The sequence below is a fragment of the Microcebus murinus genome, chromosome 24, assembly GCF_040939455.1.
Source record: "Microcebus murinus isolate Inina chromosome 24, M.murinus_Inina_mat1.0, whole genome shotgun sequence".
NCBI classification, from domain to species: domain Eukaryota; kingdom Metazoa; phylum Chordata; class Mammalia; order Primates; family Cheirogaleidae; genus Microcebus; species Microcebus murinus.
The window spans coordinates 24287197-24306814 of NC_134127.1; the positions used below are offsets into that span (position 1 = coordinate 24287197).

General features: G+C 51.0%; 1 long non-coding RNA gene across 3 annotated transcripts; it reads right to left on the reverse strand.

The window, feature by feature from the left end:
• Nucleotides 1-482: 482 nt before the first annotated feature.
• Nucleotides 483-10418, reverse strand: LOC105877148 (uncharacterized). 3 transcript variants are annotated; one of them, XR_012914688.1, is made up of 5 exons: nucleotides 10031-10418; nucleotides 9288-9487; nucleotides 8638-8732; nucleotides 8222-8323; nucleotides 485-7902 (listed from the first exon to the last, which is right to left on the reverse strand). It is a non-coding gene; the product is annotated as an uncharacterized LOC105877148 (long non-coding RNA). The 3 variants fall into 3 exon arrangements; XR_012914687.1 differs by having other exon boundaries at nucleotides 486-7902; nucleotides 8638-8686; XR_012914686.1 differs by having other exon boundaries at nucleotides 483-7902; nucleotides 8638-9487.
• Nucleotides 10419-19618: the final 9200 nt, after the last annotated feature.

Genomic DNA, 19618 nt, shown 5'->3' on the forward strand with positions numbered 1-19618 from the left:
ACATGGAGAATATAGATGTTTTTCGGGGGGCCAAGTGGAAGAGAGTAGAAAGAAGTAGGAGTTATTATTACTGTTGTTGTTATTTATCGTTAGAAGGCATGCCCCAATGAGGAAGCCCTCAGATGAAATGTGGATTGGGGTGGTGAGAGATTTGAACATAAGGGTCACTAGAAAGTTAAAGAAGTGCTCTTAAAGGAAGATGGAATGGTTCTTAAAAAAAGAGATTTTCCTCTTAGAAATCCTACCTGGACTGGGTCTGGGATGCAAACTGGGTGTGGTATGCAGGAACTATTTGGTTTTTTTATTTTTTTAATTTTTGAGACAGAGTCTTGCTTTGTTGCCTAGGCTAGAGTGAGTACTGTGGCATCAGCCTAGCTCACAGCAACCTCAAACTCCTGGGCTCAAGCAATCCTCCTGCCTCAGCCTCCCAAGTAGCTGGGACTACAGGCATGTGCCACCATGCCCGGCTAATTTTTTCTATATATATTAGTTGGCCAATTAATTTCTTTCTAAAATAGTAGAGACGGGGTATCGCTCTTGTTCAGGCTGGTTTTGAACTCCTGACCTTGAGCAATCCGGCCGCCTTGGCCTCCCAGAGTTCTGGGATTACAGGCGTGAGCCACCCTGCCCGGCCTGCACGAACTATTTGAAAAACAAAACTCCACACATCTGGATGAATTCAGCCAGGGCTGAGGACCAGAGAGGAACCAGAAACTGAATTCTGAATGTCCTCCCTTTCCTAGGGCGCCACTCCAACTAGCCTTTGCCCAAGAGGCCTTAAGGCCTAACTGTAGCTTTTCTGCAGGAAAAGTAGGGCAGCTGCTGCTAATTTAATTACATCCAATTTGGGTGGTATTTATCGAGCCTTCTGCGTAAGGCACCTTCTTAACCACGTCCCAGCCCTCACCACCCACTTCCCCCCTACGGAAAATCTGACCATAGGATTCCCAGGCCAGGAGGAAAAACCTTCCAGCTTCCCCAGAAGGGGCGGAGCTTCCAGGTGGCAGGGAAGGCCACAGCCAAAGCCAGCTGCTGTGACATTTTGTTTTCTCGCCGTTCCATTCTGACGCTGGCTCTGTGCAGGTGGCATAGGACTGCTGGAGGGAAATGCAAGGGCCCGTTATGGCTTTGACAGCATCGTTTCAAAATGGAGGGAGGAAGGGAAGCGGACAAAGAAGGCCCGTCTGCCGCCGTTGTGATTTTTCGCTTTTATTTTCCTGCTTCCAGAGCGCCAGCAATGGGAAGTGTACTCAAGGCATACATAAAACAAGGCAAAAGAACATTTTTTTTTTTTAAAAGGCACTTGGCCCCCACCTGCGTCAGCTCCAACTGGTGGGATTGGAGGCAGGAGCGGTTTCCAGGGCTTCAGTGGGGAGGAGGCAGGAGCTGCCTTCATCCGGGCAAATGGTGCCTTGCCCCAATTGCTTTTTCAAGTTTCCCTCCTTGAAACGAGAAATGACAGTCTCTGAGAGCTACATATACATGTGGCCGCAGCTCCAAGGTGGCTGTGGCTGGGCCCCTGCAGGGGTGAGGAGGAGAGCATGTAGGGAGGGAAGCCCGAGGCCGAGGCTCCCTTTAGACGGGAAAATGCTGCTTCAAAAATGGCTCAGGAGAAAGCAAGCCTGCAGATCGCGAAGAAGAGAGGGTGGAAAAACTCACATTTAAAAAAAAAAAATAGAAATTATTCACTTCAACTACAAAGAAAAAAGTTTCCCTCAAAAGGGGGGAAAAGCCTCCAAGAAACCTCCCCCAGCTTGGCCGGTGCTGGGACAAACGAACACAAGGGCCCGAGATGCCCAGTAAATCATGCCGGGGAGGGGAGAGTTTGAATAGAGGCAGGAGCCAGGCGCCGCACTAGCTCATTCGGCAGAGGGGCAGAGGCAGGGAGCAGCAAGCGGCCCCTGCGATGGGCGACCTCATTGGCTAACGAATAATAAAGCCAAAATTGGATATTAACAGCAATTAGTTTCTGTAGAGGCACTGGGGGAAAGAGCTGCAGAAAAACCCCATTGGGCCTGCAGCTGAAGCAAACTGAAATTAAACCAGTGTCTCAATTAAATGGGAATAAATATTGCCACACCAATCTGTGCGGTGTGGGAGGGGGCTTGGAGGGAAGCCCCTCCCCTGAAGCTCTTGGTGGCACAGCCTTAAGTCAGGCACCATCCTGGTCCTGACCTGCAGCCCCTAGAGGTCAGCCTGCCCGTGACCTTGAGGCCAGGGTTCTGGAGGTTACTTCAGGGCACAGGCCCCCTCGCACCGCTGACTCTGCGGCTGGCGGGCCTAACAGGCGAGGAGGCAGAAGAAATTTACTCTTTGGGAAACAGAGACCGTGTCTGTCATTGTCGCATTGGCAAGGGGTTTCACGACAACAGAGCATCCTGCATCTTCCTGCAAACTCGCTTCTCAGCGGCTCTGTCCCCTCTGGCGACCGATCTGGGATTAGCGCTAAGGCTGAGGGAGGAATGTGTTGTTTTTCCTTCTGGGTTGAGAACTTCTGTCCTGGTTTCAGCTTCTATAGAGTGTTGGGGGGTGGGGAAGGAGGGCGTTTGGGGTGGCAAGGTGCTGGGGGAAGATGCCTGCCCCTGCCAGGCCACCGTAGGTGTCCAGGATAGAGCAGGGGTGGGGGGCTGAGTGTAAAGGGGAGTCAAGGAGGGGGTCCTAGGATAAAAATTCCCCCTCAAAGCCCCACCTCTAAAGCGCATTCCTGCGCTCTGCGGGTGGAAGGCCACAGCGCCTGTTCAGGGCGGGGTCCTCTTCCAGCCTACCCTTCCCTGCACCCCAACCTGCCTGCCTCTCTTTCTCGAATGTTCTGAGGCTTTTTGGGGGAGGTTTCCGGGTGCGGGATGGGGGGGGTCATCGAGGCCGGAGGTGAGGGAGAGAGGCCTGGAGAAGGGGGGAAGAGGCACAGGCCCCAGAGCGCTGGGGTGGTGAGAGAGAGGGACATTTCATTCCCCTGGGCCTTGGCTCTCGCCCAGCCCATATTCTAGAGCTCAGGACCCACCCCGCCCTGACCTGCCCTGGTTCCCACCCCAGACTCCATCATAATCTCTAACGTTGGCCCTGTAGTGTCTTCCTGGCGCTAGAGTGAGATTGGAGGGCACCGAGGTGGGAACCGTGTGGCCTCCCAGGGACCAGCCCTGCTGTTGGTGCCACCGACTGTGGCTTGGGGCGCATCCCGGATGGGACTGACTGAGACGAAGCCTTGTCTACCCGCACCTCACCTCGGATGGGCCCAAAGCTTTGGGCAACGCGGGGTGACCCAACTCTCAGGGGTCCTAAGTCTGCAAGATCCGGGAAAGAAAAAAAAAATCAAGGCTGGGAAAACAGGGAGCAAGAACGAACAGGGAAACCAGCGCCTGTTCATCTCCGCCTTGCTCAGTGCAGACGACTCGGTATGTTGGAAGAACAAGAAGAGAAAGCCTTGCTTGGGCAGGGTGGGAAGCAGGCCACCAGGAGGCCTGGGCGGGGCCCCACCCTGCGGGGGCAGAGGTACAGCCATACCTCCACGGTTCCCGGGGCAGAGCCTCCTTGAGAACGTAGCACAGAGAAGCAAGATGAACTTGCAGCCAAAGTATTGCCTCCTGGGTCCCAGGGCTCGCTACTTTATATGCGTTTAAGTAAGAAACAGTTTGCATGTGAATTAAAAATGAATCCCCCCACACCCCACGTATAATTTTGAGGAAGGCCCTAATGAGCCCCGAAGTTTATTTTTTGGGGTTTTTGCAGCCATGATCCAGGCCCTTATTTCTCGGTAACCTGCCTATTTTAAGACAAAAGGCAGAAGGATAAGAAAACGAAAATGTGAACCTATTGAGAGTTGCTGACTCTTTATTTCTGACCTGGAACATTCTTTGCTCTCAATAAGGCCTGTTTTTTTTTTTTTTTTTTTTTGAGGCCATCTAAATTTGGTGCTCTGAGGTCTCTGCACACCGGTATAGAGGACAAAGCAGTGCACATGGCCTTGAGCACACTGCCTCGAATAAATTCCATCTGAAGTCCTTTTTCTTGCTGCAGGTCTACATGTATGATGCAATGAAGTGTTAAATGTTTTCTTTAAAAAAAAAAAACTGAAATCAAATTGAGTAAGACTTGGCAAAACACCCAATGAAAGAATGGTAGATGGGACTTGGAAGAAAAAAAAAGATCTTTATTAGGTACCATCATTCTCATGGTTGTTGTTGTTGACATGCTGGTCACCGTGAATCAGCCAGCTAAGCCTCCAGCACTCGTACCACCAGCTCAACTCAGCCAGCCCGTGTTGACTCACTCTCGAAAACCACCCACAGAGTAGATGAGGAAGGGGAGGTGCCATCTGTCCCAGCCAACGTTTTGCAGCTGCCCCCAGAGGACTCCATTCTCAGGTTGGAATGGGGGGGGGGTATTATGTAAGTTCAATAGAGGGAAAGAATTATTTCCCTGTGGAGTCAGTATAGACGGATGGATTTTTTTATTTTTATTTTTTGTGGTCAAATGCCTTCCTCTAAATACGATGCACCGATATTGTCATGCAAGAAAATGGATGTGTAAGCATGTGTGTATATGGGCGCATGTCTGCTGAGGACATACCCGGTTCCCAAATAGCTCTCTGGCTAAAATCCCTCATGCATTCACAAAAGCGGCCCCCCAACCTTGGAAATAGAAGTAACTTACAGTTTACCTTTGCCTCTGTTAAAGAGTCAATTTCTTTTCCGCTTAAAAAGAGATCTGGGCCGTTTCTGGCAGAGGAAAGAAGAATGTTACCAGTTTTTCCTTGGATACGTTCCCAAATTTAAAAGTATCTGGTACAGTTACCTTAAGAAACATATGTGCTCATGTGAGGACCCTGACCATGTGTGACGATGGTGGCATAGATCAGCCGATTGGGCCTTCTTGGCGAATTCGGTTGGCAAACTGCCTCTCCCGCGCCCTCCTTTTTAAGAACTATATATTTTTCCTTTCATTTAAGCCACAGGATGTAATTAGAGGGGCTCAAATAGACACATAGGGGAGAAGATGATGTTGGAAGTTAAATGCCTTGGAAGAGCAGGACTTTTTGGGTTCCTGGCATAACTACGCATGGGAGGGCACAGGCAGGCTCCAAATACGGAAGGGAAGGGCTCACCTTTGCTCAGATACCTCATCTGGGAACACAAAAGGGGCCTCATGGGTACACACGGTGCAAAGGGGTCCATTCACCTCTTTGCCATTCTCAGCCATGTGAGCCCCACATAAACATGCATTTTGTAACGAGACTGGTGGCCACAGGTAGGTCCCCACGCCAACGCACACAGACCCAGCAAAGCCCAAACACTCCCACACACATTAAGTCTTTCTAGAACAAGAGTTTACATAAGCAATTAAAAAACCAAAAAGCCCCTCCCATCATAGATTTTCTGCAGCAGAAACCTGGCAGGCCTTGGCCACGGTGCCTGAGGTTTAAGCTTTCAGGGAGAAGCAGCATGTCAGCTTTCCACCTAAAAGGGGCATTACTGGCAGAGGCATCTGGAGATTTTACCGGAGGGCAATCAGTGAAGGGCACAGTAATGTCTGGAGGAATTACACAGCCGAGGTGACTGAGGAGAGGCTAGCTAATGTGGACATTTGTGGGGCAAGGATTTGGTCATCAGAGGCACAACCATGCCTAAAAGAACCATCCAGCAGCCTGGACAGGGAGCAGAGAGATCAGAGGCAAGGGTATTTATACCCCAGTGAGGCATGGCCCGCTGCTGTCCTCTGCAGGGACCTGTTCAGAAAGGGCAGAGGGAGTACAGGGACTCAGGAGGATACTAGTTTCAAGGGAGCTATATTTTGAAGGCAATGGCTCCCAAAGCCTTTCATGCAGCACAACCCCTGCTAAGGCTCAGGGTGGGAGAGGCTGCTCTCCCTTTCTGTCCTGCTGCCAAGCTTGCCTTCTGGGGCTTAAGAGGCAGCCCAGCACCTGCAGGCCACAGGCCGTGCACTGCAGCCTTCTCTCTGCAGGGTGGGCGGGCTGTGGCACATTCTGCAGACCCAGAGAAGGTTCTGGGAGTATCTAGGTGGGGTGTGGCACACTTCACCTCCATCTGTCTGACTCTAAACACTCCCTTAGGAGGGTGAATGAAGAGCCTCGGTTGTAATAATTGCACCACTGTTGCATACAGTAGGCACTGAATAAATATTTGGGAGGAAATGAGGCTAGGGAGGGGTACCGATCCAAAATATCACTGAATACTCATTTATCTAGTGGGCTACACTAGGCTTTGGAGAGGAAAGAGGTCCTCAGTAGGCTTCCCCTGGATGCTTTTAGGCCTTGATCACTGCGCCAGGAATCAAATCAAACTCCTAAGCATCCCTTATGGCCTTGACCTTGCAAAGACAGGCCTCTGGCATGTGCAGAAGAAGGGATACAGCAAGCTTCCCCCAAGAGCTAGTTCTTGGCCTCCTTTCTCTGTGCCTCTCTCTGCTGCAGAGACCTGCCCCTCCTCCATCTTCACCTGGAAATTAATGCGCTTAGGTCTGGCCACCATCGCTGCTGCAGCGGCTGGCTAATGCAGAGCTGGAAATGGGATGGGGCTGTGAGGGCCCAGTATGGGGGGATGTGCAGGGAGGGGGGCTCTAGGACCAGCTGCTGCTCAGGGTCCAGGGACAGGGAGGAAGGCCTGATTTGGGAAGCAGGGTCTTCAGGAGGAGGGAGGCTTAACTCTTTCCATTCCCTGGCAGCCTCTTTCCAAACAGTCTTTCCTCAGACTCCACCTGCACACATTCTGTTTTTCCTTCTGTTCACATTTTAAAAGGAGTGTGTCCCTCCCTCGGGTCCATGTAGGTTATTGCGCCTCTCCCTTCCTCTGCAGCTCCTGGATCAGCGCCTGAAACTGCAGTGACAGCCACAAGGAGGACACGAGGTGCTGCTTAGAGCGGGGGCCAGGCTTTCAGCCCCTGAGCTTGTTCCTTCTTGTCCACCATAGCCCAGCGGCTTCCTTAAGGTTGGCAGGTGCCTACTGCTCTACCGCGAAGGGTGACAAACAGCTCCCCTCCCACGTCCCGGGCTCCCCCCTACTTCTTCCCAAACCTCAAGCAGAATACGACACATCCGCAGTCCAGGGCCCGGGGCAGTCTGCCAGTCTCCTAGACCGCCAGATTATTTCTTTTTTAAAAAAAGGGCAAACCAAAAAACAAAACAAAAACAAAACTAAACCCAGGACAAAAACACAGCCACGGAGGAAGGTGTTGACCCACGTACAATGAATCCCGAGCCCAGAGGAAAAAAATATGCACACACAGAGGCTCTCCGCAATGCGCTCCCAGGCCACCCCTCCCCACGCGCCACCGCATCTGCGCCTGCACAGATCGGTTTGCCACAGTCAGCTTCTGTTTCTTGGCCTGAGCCTGTTTGCAGCGCTAAGCCCCAGTCTGTCCCGGGCAGCACACCTTCCCACCCCGGGCTCCGGTGCAGGGCAGCCCGCGCCCCTGCCCTCGCGCCCCGAAGCCGCCGCCGCGCTGAGGTCCGCGGAGGGCGCAGCGCTAGCTCGGGCGCTCGTGCCGGCGGGCCCTCGCCAACCCACGGTGCTCAGCCAGCCCCGTTCTTGGCATTCACCGCGTGCCTTAATTGTATGGACATTTAAATCAAGGTCCGCTGTGAACACGGAGAGAGAGGCCTTTCTCCTGAGGAAGGAAAGGAGGAAGGAGGCAAAGGTGGAAGAAAGGAAGGGGGGCGGGCGATGGGGAGAAGATGGAAGAGAAAACCAAGGGTGGGGGGGAAATAAAAATAAAAAGCGGCGCGTGTGCGTGCGCACTGACAGCGGGGAGGGGAGGGGCGGGGAGCGCCGGGAGGAAAGGACCACAGCACCCTCCCCACCGCAGCCCCCGTCACACACACAATGAGATTACGGCGACGTCTTCCAAAGGCTCTTTGTTCTCCCCATCCTTTCGCATCCAGGCTTTTTCCTGCAAAGCGGAGGGGGTGGAGGGACGGAGGTGTGGGTGGAAGTGGGGGACGGAGGGGTGCCTCCCCTGTGTTAATTACGCCGACTCCCCGCGCCCCTCTCCCCGCGCCTCGCCGCCCCTGCAGCTCCAGACAATGAAAAAACAACACCAACCCCACCTCGTCCCAGCGCAGCGAGCGCACCCTGCCCACCCATCCCGCCCTCGGCTTTGCCCAGGAAACTGAGGGGGGCCGGGAGGGGCCGCGGAGGACGAGGGACCCGGCGGGCAGAGGGGGTCGGCGGCCGCTGCCAAGGGCAGGGCGCGCGGCCGCCGCCTTTACCTCGCCGCCGGCGGGGTCCGGGCGTGCCGCAGGGCGGCTGCGGGTCCGGGGCCGGGATCTCGGGAATCAGCCTTCCGGAACTCGCCTGCTGCAGTCCTCGCGCTCGGGTCCCAAGTGGTGGAGGGGAAAAAGGAAAGGAGAGGGAGAGGAGAGAGAGAGGGAAAAAAAACCCATAAGAGCGAGGCCCATCTGGCCCCTCGTCAGCTTTGTCAAGTCTTGCATACGCTAAAATGCTAATGACCTAGATAGCTCATGCAAAATGCAGCAGGGAGGGAGGGAGTGAGGGAGGTGGGAGGGAGGAAGAGAGAGTGAAGGGGGGAGCGAGGGAGGAGAGACAGAGGGAGGGAGGAGAGAGAGAGAGAGAACACCCCTACACTCCCCACCCCACCCCACCCCCAACTGTCAGCGGGCTTTACCAGGTAAAGGGTGGACGTAGATTTAAAAGGTCACTCGTGTATAATGCGGCTGGATCCCCGGGTCAAAAAAAAAGGGAGAGAGAGGATGAGAGTCCCTAAAGCCAAAGGGACAATAAGACATTATTTTAAGACCCCTCTCTATGCCCTGCACCTCTCCACTCTGTTTACACACAAATCCAGTCCGCACCTTAACGCACACGTACACGGACATGTCAATTTCTCATCAATTTCCAATTTCTCAGAGCGCCTACCCACAGCCACCCAGATTCTCGTTCCCAGCTAAACTCATTCTGCGGACCCAAGGTGGCGTGGGTCGGGGAAGACGCCTTCCCCGCAGTCCTCCTCCGGCCGGACTGCCCTCACTCACCTCCACCTCGCCCCACTGTGCCCTTAGCCCTCCTGGCAGCAGCCGGCTCCTCTTTCCTAAGCCTTCCAGACCCCCCCCCCCCGCCCGCCCGGTCCCCTTCCTACCCCCAGTGTCTGGGGAAGGCGAGGCAGGGGCGCCGGAAAGCCAAGTTAAGTCCACCTGGATCTCCCACGATTCCGCTACCCCTCCCAGAAAAGACAAACAAAATCTAAACAACAACCCCCAACACCGACGCTGTTAAATAAAGCATGCCAAAAGGACACACAAAATTCAATCTGAGTACCCGCAGAGGTCCGCGCGCCGGGCGGACGCCCTTCAGCAGCGATCGCGCGTGCCCGGAGCCAGCGCTCCTGCGGTCCCCCTCGCCAAGCCGGAGGCGCTTTGTCCCGGCGTCCCCACAGGGTCTTCGTCTTTTTGTTCTCCGTTATAAGAGACTGGTGGCCGTCCCCAGCGATTCAGCCAGCCCAACCCAAGGCAGGAGATCTACCGAAATAAAAGGGAGCAAGATCAAGTGCATGCAGACGGACGGGAGGGACGCGGAGGCAGAGGAGGCGAGCATCTTGGGAGCGGCCGCGGGGCTGAGCGCGTCCCGCTCCCCTCGCTGGGGAAGGGGCGGGCGGGCGGCGAGCCGGCGCTGGTGGTCGCGTCACCAGGCAGGAGGCGATGATAAAGCCATGATAAGGAGCATCGCGATGATGGTGATGAGCGCGATAAAAAATTCAGTCTCCCTTCGGTGAGCCAGAGCATGCGTGCAGGAAGGACCGCACTGCCGGCGGCGGCCGGAGGGGAGGAGAGGAGCGCAGGAGGCAAAGGTTGTGGAGCCAGCACCCTCGGATGAATAATAACGCGCAGCGCGAGGTGCGGTGCAGCCTGGAAATCCAGCCCTGCGCGTGAACTCGCGTCGAGCGCGGATTGCAGGGGATGGGGAGAGAGGGGGAGGGGAGGGAAGGGTGGGGGAGGAGGGGGAGGGTAGAGAGGAAGGCAGAGAGGGGACAGAGAATTTGGAGCCTTTTAATTTATCCTTACCAAGCCTTAATCTCGTTCGCCATCCTCTTCGGCTGAGGGCGATCTCCTTTTTACAAAATTATTATTCCTTTAACGGATTATTCAGCTAAAAGAAGCCACATCTGCTGACGGTTCCGAAAACCAGAGGATTAGGAGCCCGTCCACAGAGCGCGGCCCGCAGCCCCACCCCCTCTGCACCAGCACGCGTCATTCTCACTGCCCCCGGGTACCTCCCCCTCCTTCGTGCTCGGGCAGGGCTGTGCCAAGGAAAATGCGGATTTGGGGAAAGTGAGACGTGGGAGCGCTCGGAAGAGCGGGAAAGCCAAGGCCGGAGGTGGCGATTCGCACCCCACACTCGCACGCGCTTCCGCTTATCCGTTTCTATCCCGGGAGAAAGGACAGCGTTCCCGTGCCCACCAGCGCCGTCGCATCTGCAGTGGCCCGTGCCCCCCGCCCCCTCCACGCCACCCCCTCCCTGCCACCCGGGCGGCACCAGTCGGGGGCAGAGTCCTCTCGGTGGCCCCGGCCGTCCAACTACACCTGTCTCCGCGCCCCTCTCCGCGCCCCCCCTGGGCCCCGGCGGCCCCGCGGTGCGTCCGCTCCGGGCTCTCCCGCTTTGGCAAACGGAGTGGGGGGCTCAGGGCACGCCCTCCGCTCCTAGCCCGGCCGGAGGCGCCGGCCTGGGGTTTCCGCGGGCCGCCGCGCGGGCGAGGCCGGGGGGTGGCGGCGGGGGGGGGGGCTGCGGCGGATGCGGTTGACATCACTGCGCTGCGGCGACCCGAGCGCCCGCGCAGCCTCCCCCGCCCCCCCGCCCTGGGCTGGTGTCTGGGCAGGACAGCGGGGGAGGGGTGGGGAGAAGAGCGGGCGGTGGGGGGGAGGGGGACGAGAGTGCCGCCCCCGCCCCCTGCAGTCAAGGTGAACGTGAAGGAGAGCCGGCGCGCGTGCCCGCGCCCCTGGATGCGTGCGCGCGCCCCGCCCCTCCCGGCGCCCTCCGCCCTCCCGCGCCCGCCGGGGCCAGATGGACGCTGGAGATTAGAGAGGCACAAAAGTGCGTCTCCACGTCGGGCCGCCACCGGTCCCGCGGACTTGGGGGCTCACTTCAGGGAGGCGCCTTTTGTTGTGGTGGTTGCGGCGGTGTTTGTGTGTTTTCCGGGAACGCAGGGTTAGCTTGGCCTTCAGGAAGGACTCAGAATGAATTTGCCCATGAGAGCAAAATGCAAAGACATACCCCGACCCCCCAACACAAACCCCAATGCCTGCAAAGAGCAGTCTTCGATCTGTCCAAAGGGTCAGCCCCAACCCGGGCGCTCTACGCACACGCAGGGCCCATCTGCTTCTCCGACTCCAGCTTTGCTTCTTTGATGACTTAGAAAAAATCGAAGTGTTTCTTGGGCAGCACCGGATTCAGGGCCATGATAGATGGGGGACCAAGCCCTGCTAGCTAAACCAGCATTCCCGGAATCACAGTGGTCCTGGGGGGGGGGGGGGCTCGGCCCAAACGAATGGGGACCCTGGGCGCTGCCCTTCCTGATTCGAGGCTCTGGTCCATTGTGGGGTGTTTGCCCCAGAGAAGAACAGCGACCTGGAAACCCCTCAGCTCTGGCTTTTTGCTTCCAACGATGCACCACTTAGACTCTTAGAAAATAAGCAGTTTTTGTCAATTCCAAGAAGTGGAAAGCTTTGGCAGGGGTAGGAGACAGAGGGAGAGAAGGAGAAGATCCCTGCAATAAAGACTTAATTTCTGAAGACTGTAGCTGGTTGGAGAAAGCCATCCTCTGGGCTCTTTCCGGGGAAAACTTACCATTCATAGAACGTCCCCCTCAAGCTAGAACACTTTTCTGGTGCAGAAACTAAATTGGCGGTAGCTTGGCTCAAGACCTCCAGCGTTTTGATACGGGTTTTAGATTCAGGACTATTTGTTTTCTGTTCACTTACGACTCCTTTCGCAGATAGTTTCTGAACCCCTTCCATCCACACGGAGGGATGGGGCTGCGAAGTGAGTTCCAGTGGGTCTGGACTGAAGGACAGCAGGACATGCCGCTGCTACCCTTTCCTTGGCCTTTCTTGCAGGCCCTGGTTTTGTTTAGATGGAGGACGGTTTCAATGCAGTCCCTCCTGCGCCCGTAGCTGCAGTGCGGGGTGTTCGCTCTCTCATCTTGCGGCATGGGGGGAGGGGAGGAGAGAGATGGTTTTGTAACAGGCTCTGCAGGCCTGAGTGGGAACGCCTTAAATGAAGAGCCCGGGTTAAAAAAGAAAAGACAAGGGGGGGTGGTGAAAAAAAAAAAAAAAGCTGCTGATGCTGAATTAATAGTTAGAGCATACCCCTGGGGCTTTCTCCAGCGGGGGTCAGGAGTCCTTTCCCCTCCCCCAATCCAGATTTTCATATCTGTTTTTAACCAGTCTGATCGGATGCTGGGACATTTGTGATGGTTTTCTTAAAGCCTAAATCCTTGGGCTTAAGAGCTGTCTCTGCTCCCGATCAAGCTCACCCCAAATACTAACACGTTAAGAAATTATATTGTAAAACCTCCCCAAATCCGATTGACGGGGCTGTTTGGGGCCCATATGGCTGGACAGCTGTGCCGCTCCACGTGAAAAGACACCATTGCCCCTCGGATGGTATAAAGCAGGGGTTCCCCAGAGGGCTCAGACATGACCTAAGTATTAGCTTAGCCTGGGGTGAAAACTGAGTTAAATCTCTCTCTTCTTGGAGGTTAAAATAAAGACAACAACGAAAATCAAAAGAGGTGCACTTCTGAATTCATTGTAAATTGCATGCCTCCTGCTGGTCCCACCAAAGGAAGGAAGGAAGACCCGCGAAGTAGACTCTCTTTAGCTTACCCCAAGCATGACGTTAGAGGCAAGCTGAAGACACAGGGAAGAAATACATTATTTGCCAGGCGTGCCATGTGTCAGTGACATTTGTGGTCCCCTGTTCAGAGAAGCAGGGTTCTGACCTCAGCCGATGCCTCAGTGTTAACCATAAAGAACAGTCATCAGAGCGCAATTTCCACAGCAAGAAGATGAAACCGTGCTTTAAAAAGGAAAGCCCATTATGAAATGCAGCCGGATTTAATTTTTAATATGATGGCGGATCCTCTAACGCATTCTTTGCTGGTGTTTGCATTCAGGGGGAGTGATTCATTCTCTGGCAGAAATCAAAATAACATTCTGCAGCACTTTCAAATGGGCTTCTCATTTTTTTTTTTAAAGGTGTCCTAAAATAGAATATTCTATAACCTTCCAGTTGTGGCTGGAGCAACGGAACACAAAACTCCATTCCCGGGGAAAGGTTCAGGCCCGACAAGAACCAGGCTTGTTCGGCTGTGCTCACGTACACTCACTCCGAGTCCTCTTCAGGCCTTAACAAATGTTTTAAAAATAGAAAGAGAGCTAGGGAGAAAAACCTCACAAATCAATCTAGAAAGTGAAATGAGGTAGGGGCTGGAGGGGGAGGTATTGGTTAGATGGTTGGCTACATAAGTAAGCTCTTAGCCCAAAGATTTCCAGCATTATTTTGGAAAATTATTTTAATAGTGAAACTACTTTATTTGAAAGCTTTATATAGATTTAGCAGATTTCGAAGTGTTCCTTTAATGCCAGTTCTCATATTTTGAAATGGCTAGAGATAGTTCTGCAGTTCCTGTGTCTTTCAAAAACAAAACACAAAAGCAAAAAGCAATTTTGGAGGCATTACTTGGGTGGCATAGCTAATGATAGAACCTTGGAGACTACTTGGCTTCCCTCTTGCTCGTATGGATGAGGAAGGGAAGGCCCAGAGAGGTGGAAATGGTTTCTAGATATCACTCGAATGATTTGAAGCCAATCCAGTAGGAAAGTTAAGAACAAAACCTAGATCTCTTCGTTTCTTGCCAGTATAATTTTTTTCTCCTGTCATACTTGAACTTTAAAAGTTTTCTTGTGATTTTTGGGAAATAAAAGAAATTGCCAACCCTAGTGAGTTCTTTAATGTTTTGCTTGAATTGAATGTTGACATTCAAATTTTTTTCCTATTTAAATTTCTCTCAAGATTTTGATTTCTTGCAATTATTTCAGAACATATTGAGGAAAACACACCCCGCCAGCCTCTTGTGGCCTTGGAGGGATAGGGCAAGAGCAACCCAAAAGTGTCACAGCCTTTGACCAAGTGAATTAAGTGGCACGACATGTCTAGAAAAGAATCCCATTAAAGCAAGGACAAGAGGTTTTGAGGAAGGAACCCTCAAGACAGAGCTATCCTTTCAAACACAGTGTCCTTTCACAGTCATTTTTTGGGGAAAAATGAGGCACACATCAAGTGTCCCTGACACAAATTCAGTTTATCAGGTGGCAGGCCCCACGTCAATTAGTTTTGTTTGTGCGTTGTTTAATAAATTATTCATTTTGTACAAAAAAAATCTTAAAAACCCAGAGAGAAATAGACGGTGGCATGGTGTCGGACATGTGTATGGCCTTGGGGGAGAGAGCCACTTTCCTTCCGGTTTCATTTCTTCTCCTTCGATGTGAGTGGATGGATGTCTAACGTCCTTCCAACACGAACAGCGTGTGAGTCTATTGTTTTTAAAAGGAATCCACTGAGTCTGGAAGATACTGTCTCCTTTTGAAAGATCTATCTGGCAGACACTGTGTTCAGGGCCTGAAGAGTTGAATACAGAAAGCTTGGAGAAAAGTACCGTGTGTGTATGTGTGTGTGTGTGCGTGTGCACGTATTTAAATGGCATTCGTCTGCAAGTACAACCCTCTTTATTTTTGATTACTCTCCGGGTCAGGAAAAGGTCCCTCTATCAGGTGAAAGCATTTTTCTATTCCCCTTAGAGTGCCCCAGCACGGTGTAACTGTCTGCTTCATGTGCCTTCACATAAGCAGATTCAACCTGAGCCGTGGAGCGGATTTAAAAGCCCTCCGCTGAACCTCCCTCCCTGACCTAGATTACAGGATGAAGGCTAATGAATCATTTGCAATGCGTATGATGGGCATCGGCTGCAGGGGTCTCCCTCCCCCCTTGTTCCAAAAGAAACCCTGTTCCCCTTATCATCTGATATGACCACAAATAAATATTTTTGTTCAGTTGCTGCACAGGGCATGGGGCTATTTCCTAATGAATTATCTGCCCCGGGGAGAAGAACTATAACTCACCACTGCTCCAGGCAATTTTTAGCATGTGTCAGATTGTGTTTGCTTTGGAGCACTTGGACTGGGTTTTTGGTGCAGGCAAAACTATCTGTTTTTCTTTTTTGTCTTTGTGCAGAGATAGACAATTCAACATACCTTTACAAAGAGGAGAGCCCTGTTTGTGATTAAGGGTCTGAGGGGAGCCTGAAAACAGTGACCATATCCAGAAAGGATGAGACCACCAGGGGACAGAATGCTGCTCCTATGCATGGGCCAGACCCTGTTTTTAGGCAAACTGGACAAAGCTTCCTTTGAATTCCATTTAGAGGCAGCCACCATGTACTATACATTCTGAAATCAGTGCATTACACTTGGAAAAAATGGCCCCAACGAATAATGAGGAGCCAATTGGTGTGTTCATTAAATATACAGATTTGAAGCAGAATTAGTAGAAATGACTGAAATGGAAATCTTGTCAATCATGAGTGAGACAGCTGACAAGTCAGAAGGAAAAAAAAACACCCTCAAATGTGATTCATATCTTGTAGGATTGTGTCTGAGGTTGATTTAAATAAATTTGGACATTAGGTGGTGACAAGATGAAAATGAAAAATAGCATCCAATTGGGCAAAAAGAGTGTAGTAAGCCTGGGGGATTGTACCAAAAGAAAAAAGAAAAAGTAAAAAAGGAGAAGGAAGAGGGGAAAAGGAAGAATGAAGGGTGGTTTGGAGGATAGCTTGTTTGTAATGAATGAATGAATAGATGAAATCTAGAATATTTATTTCCCAGTAGCCGACACTCAGGAGACATTTAACTATTGTTCATAAAATAAAATCAGTGTCCCTTCTGTGTTCAGCAGCATCAAACAGATTATCTGCATATATAACTCTGCTGGGAGGCCAAGGACTCCTCAGCTGGAAGTGCAGTGCGGGGAGTGCTGGCTTCCTTGGAATCTTTAATTGCAAACTGCAGTAACCAGGCATTTAAAAACACTGAGCCTAAAAACAAAGGGGGCCACTGAGTGGCAGCTCTGTGCCAGGCACGGTGCTAGGTAGATGTTTTTCTTATGTTATCTGCAATCTCACAGCCAGGCTAACCCCATTTTACAAAGAGGTGGCGGGTGGTTAAATGACTTTCTCAAGTGCTTAAGCTGGAATTGGAATCCAGGGATGATTGGCTCCAAACACTCTGCTTTTTCCATCGCAGCTCCGAGCTGCAGGCAGGCACCCCGGAAGGAAGGAGAACATTATATAATGTAAAGCTGGTATAAAAAAAAATGGTAAGCATTTGTCCTGCCTCATGGACCCAGTTGAAACAAGCCGGGTGAGGCTGACAGAGCAGATGAAAAACACCACTTATGATCATTTTTTTCTCCCCTGCTAAACTCTGTTGTACGCTATGCAAATATGATTGCAAAAGTGGGACATTATCAACACTTTAATGCTAGTTATCTTTCAAAGATGATACTCAGAGTAATCAACATAAACTTAGTATACTGTATCCTAAATAATAAAAATGTTGGCTTGCATCATTCTGACATCCTCAGGACGACCTAGAAAGCCGATCAGAATGATATATAGTGATAATAACATTCTGCATTTAAACAGCATCTTAACAGTCATACTGTTTGGGCCACCTGGGGTGGGGCGAGGCTCAGGCAGGAGGGGGCTAGAGAATTCTAGGACTTAGCGGCCTGGTTGGGGGCAGAATGCCTGGGGAGATTCTTGGGCTGGCAGGCTGTAAATCAAGGGGAATGTACTTCCAGTTCCTTCTGGGTCACATGCTTGCAGGCTGCCCCAAAGCAGGGCTGGTAGGGCAAGACCCTTGCTTGGCAGAGATGTTTCCTGTTTTTTGGTGCATGGATACTCTGATGCAAAACAAGGGGTGGAAAAGGTTGGAGAAAATTCAAAAAGGAATGATGAGAATTTGGGTTTTTTATGGAATCTGTTTCTCTGTGTAACATATATTTTTAAATGATTGAGCTGCCCTAGAACAGGAAAAGAGGGCGTTTCATTCCAAATCCTTTCCTATTCGTATGTCAACAACTGCAATAACTACCCGGGGAGCTCCCTGACCAACAAAGGAGCCTGGATGCTGGCAAAATGCTGTGTGGTCTGGGAGGCAGGAGGTGCGGTTCCAGTTCTAGGTTTGCTACCGATGGTAACCTTGGGCAAGCCATCGAAGGCTTAATTCCTCCCTTGCTAGTAAAGGGAGCCTGGAGGAGCTTTCCTGCCTTCCGGGTCCTAGCTCCAATTTTTCTCTTTGTTCTGGTCTCTGCTCCTCCTGCCAAAGAAGCTCCCTTTTGGTTCCTCTGCAAATCTGCATGTAGGGCAAGATCTCAACTAGGTAACTGGCTCCTCACTGTGCTTATTGAAGGAATTTTAAAAAGGCCTTAGCATCCATTAGCAGCATTTTGGGAACCCCTAAGCAGGTGGCCAATGGATGTTTGGGGAGACAGAGGGTGCCTTCCTGGCACTTCTGAAATGGTGCCGGTTTTGCCAGGCCCTTGTCCCCTTCCACCATAGAGGGGACACCATATAGCAGAATAAGCATGGGCCTCAGAGCCACGACATGAAGACATAGGGAGATATGCAGAGATCAACTCCTCCTGGGGGGAAGTTTTTCAATCCTCAGGGTTTCAGAAACTCCCATAGTAATGGAGCTTGAAAGGAGGTAGGGGGGGCATTGCCTCCCCTAGCTGACCTGTAGTCTTGTCCCCATTGTGGGTGGGGTGGTCAGAGACCTGGAAGAATCTTAGAGCTATAAGATAAGGGAATTGAGGCCCAGAGAAGTGAACTATCTTCCTAGTCCAAGGCCACAGAGTTATTGATTAGGTGCTAGAAATCAAAGACAAGAGCCATCCAACCCTGCAGGCCACCAGAGGAGGGACTAGACGGCAAGAGGCAGAATTTTCAGCTGGGGGAACTTGGAGAGTCTGTTGACTTGCTCACTGGGCTCAGCCCAGCCCTGCCAGGACCCCACAGTTTTAAAGATTCCCTTGCAGAGGGATAAAAGTCATACCTTATCTTACTGAGTTGTTGTTGGGATAAAATGACACAATGCATAAAAAAACACTCACACAATGCCATGTCCTAGCAAGTGCTCGGGAAATATTAGCTAAAGGCATTTTACTTAAAAGAAAAATAATAAGAAAGAAAGGAAGAAAGAGCAAAAGAGACAGACAGCCACTGGCAAAGAAAGGCTGTTGGTATAATTGGCTGGGCTCTTGGTGAGAGCCAGAGAAGTTCCCCAATGTTTTGTGCAAGGAGGTTTAGCAGAGGAGGCTGGTTATGACTTTATTTTCCAAGGGTCTAAGGAACTCTCTTTTTAAAGACCTGAACCTTAGAATTCAAGCCTGCTTTTAAGGAAGTACATCCTACAGAATCTATTTTGTCATCATGTTTCACTGCTGGTAAAATTGATTAGCATGAGCCATTTCAAGAGGAGAAACAGAAGAGTTTAGCTATGGATGTGAAGTTCTTTGGGGATGTCTGGGAGAGACGAGATGAAATTGAGGATGTGAAGGAACAACACAGACTGAGTGTTAGAAAGGTCCAATTTTTTTTTTTTTTTTTTTTTTGAAACAGAGTCTCACTTTGTTGCCCAGGCTAGAGTGAGTGCCGTGGCGTCAGCCTAGCTCACAGCAACCTTAAACTCCTGGGCTCGAGTGATCCTTCTGCCTCAGCCTCCCAGGTAGCTGGGACTACAGGCATGCGCCACCATGCCCGGCTAATTTTTTATATATATATCAGTTGGCCAATTAATTTCTTTCTATTTATAGTAGAGACGGGGTCTCGCTCTTGCTCAGGCTGGTTTTGAACTCCTGACCTTGAGCCATCCGCCCACCTCGGCCTCCCAAGAGCTAGGATTACAGGCGTGAGCCACAGCGCCCGGCCTGAAAGGTCCAATTTTTAACATCCTAAGGGAGAAAATGTAAAAAAAAAAATCCTTACAAAGCTTCTTAAATAACAGGTCCAAGACCCTTCAATCCTGGCAATAAGGAACCCAAAAAACTTCCTGGCAATTAATACCTAAACATTTTAGATAAAGACATAAGAATATCCTTTTAATTGCATAGTAGAACTTGAAGGAATTAAATATAGCTGGACCAGAAATAAAATCTAGCTATGTGCTGTTTACAAGAGATGCATAAGAAACATGGAACAAACAAAAAAGATGGAAAAAGTAATGACAGGTAAGTACTAACCCAAAGAAAACTGATGTCATTTTTTAATGTCAGATAAAAAGACCTTAACATTAAAAAAGACAACAAACATTATTGGTGATGAGGATGGGCTGTCCATAACCAACAATGGAAAAAGAAGAACTAAGTAGAAGAAAAATTCTAAGCTTATATCCCTCTAGAATAATAGCTTCAAAATATAAAAGAAAAAAGAAAAAAAAAGAAGCCACTTTAGGGAGAAAATGACAAATTGGAAATATAATAAGAGATTTTAATGTACCTCTCTTGGTAATTGATTAAAAAAATTTGGCAAG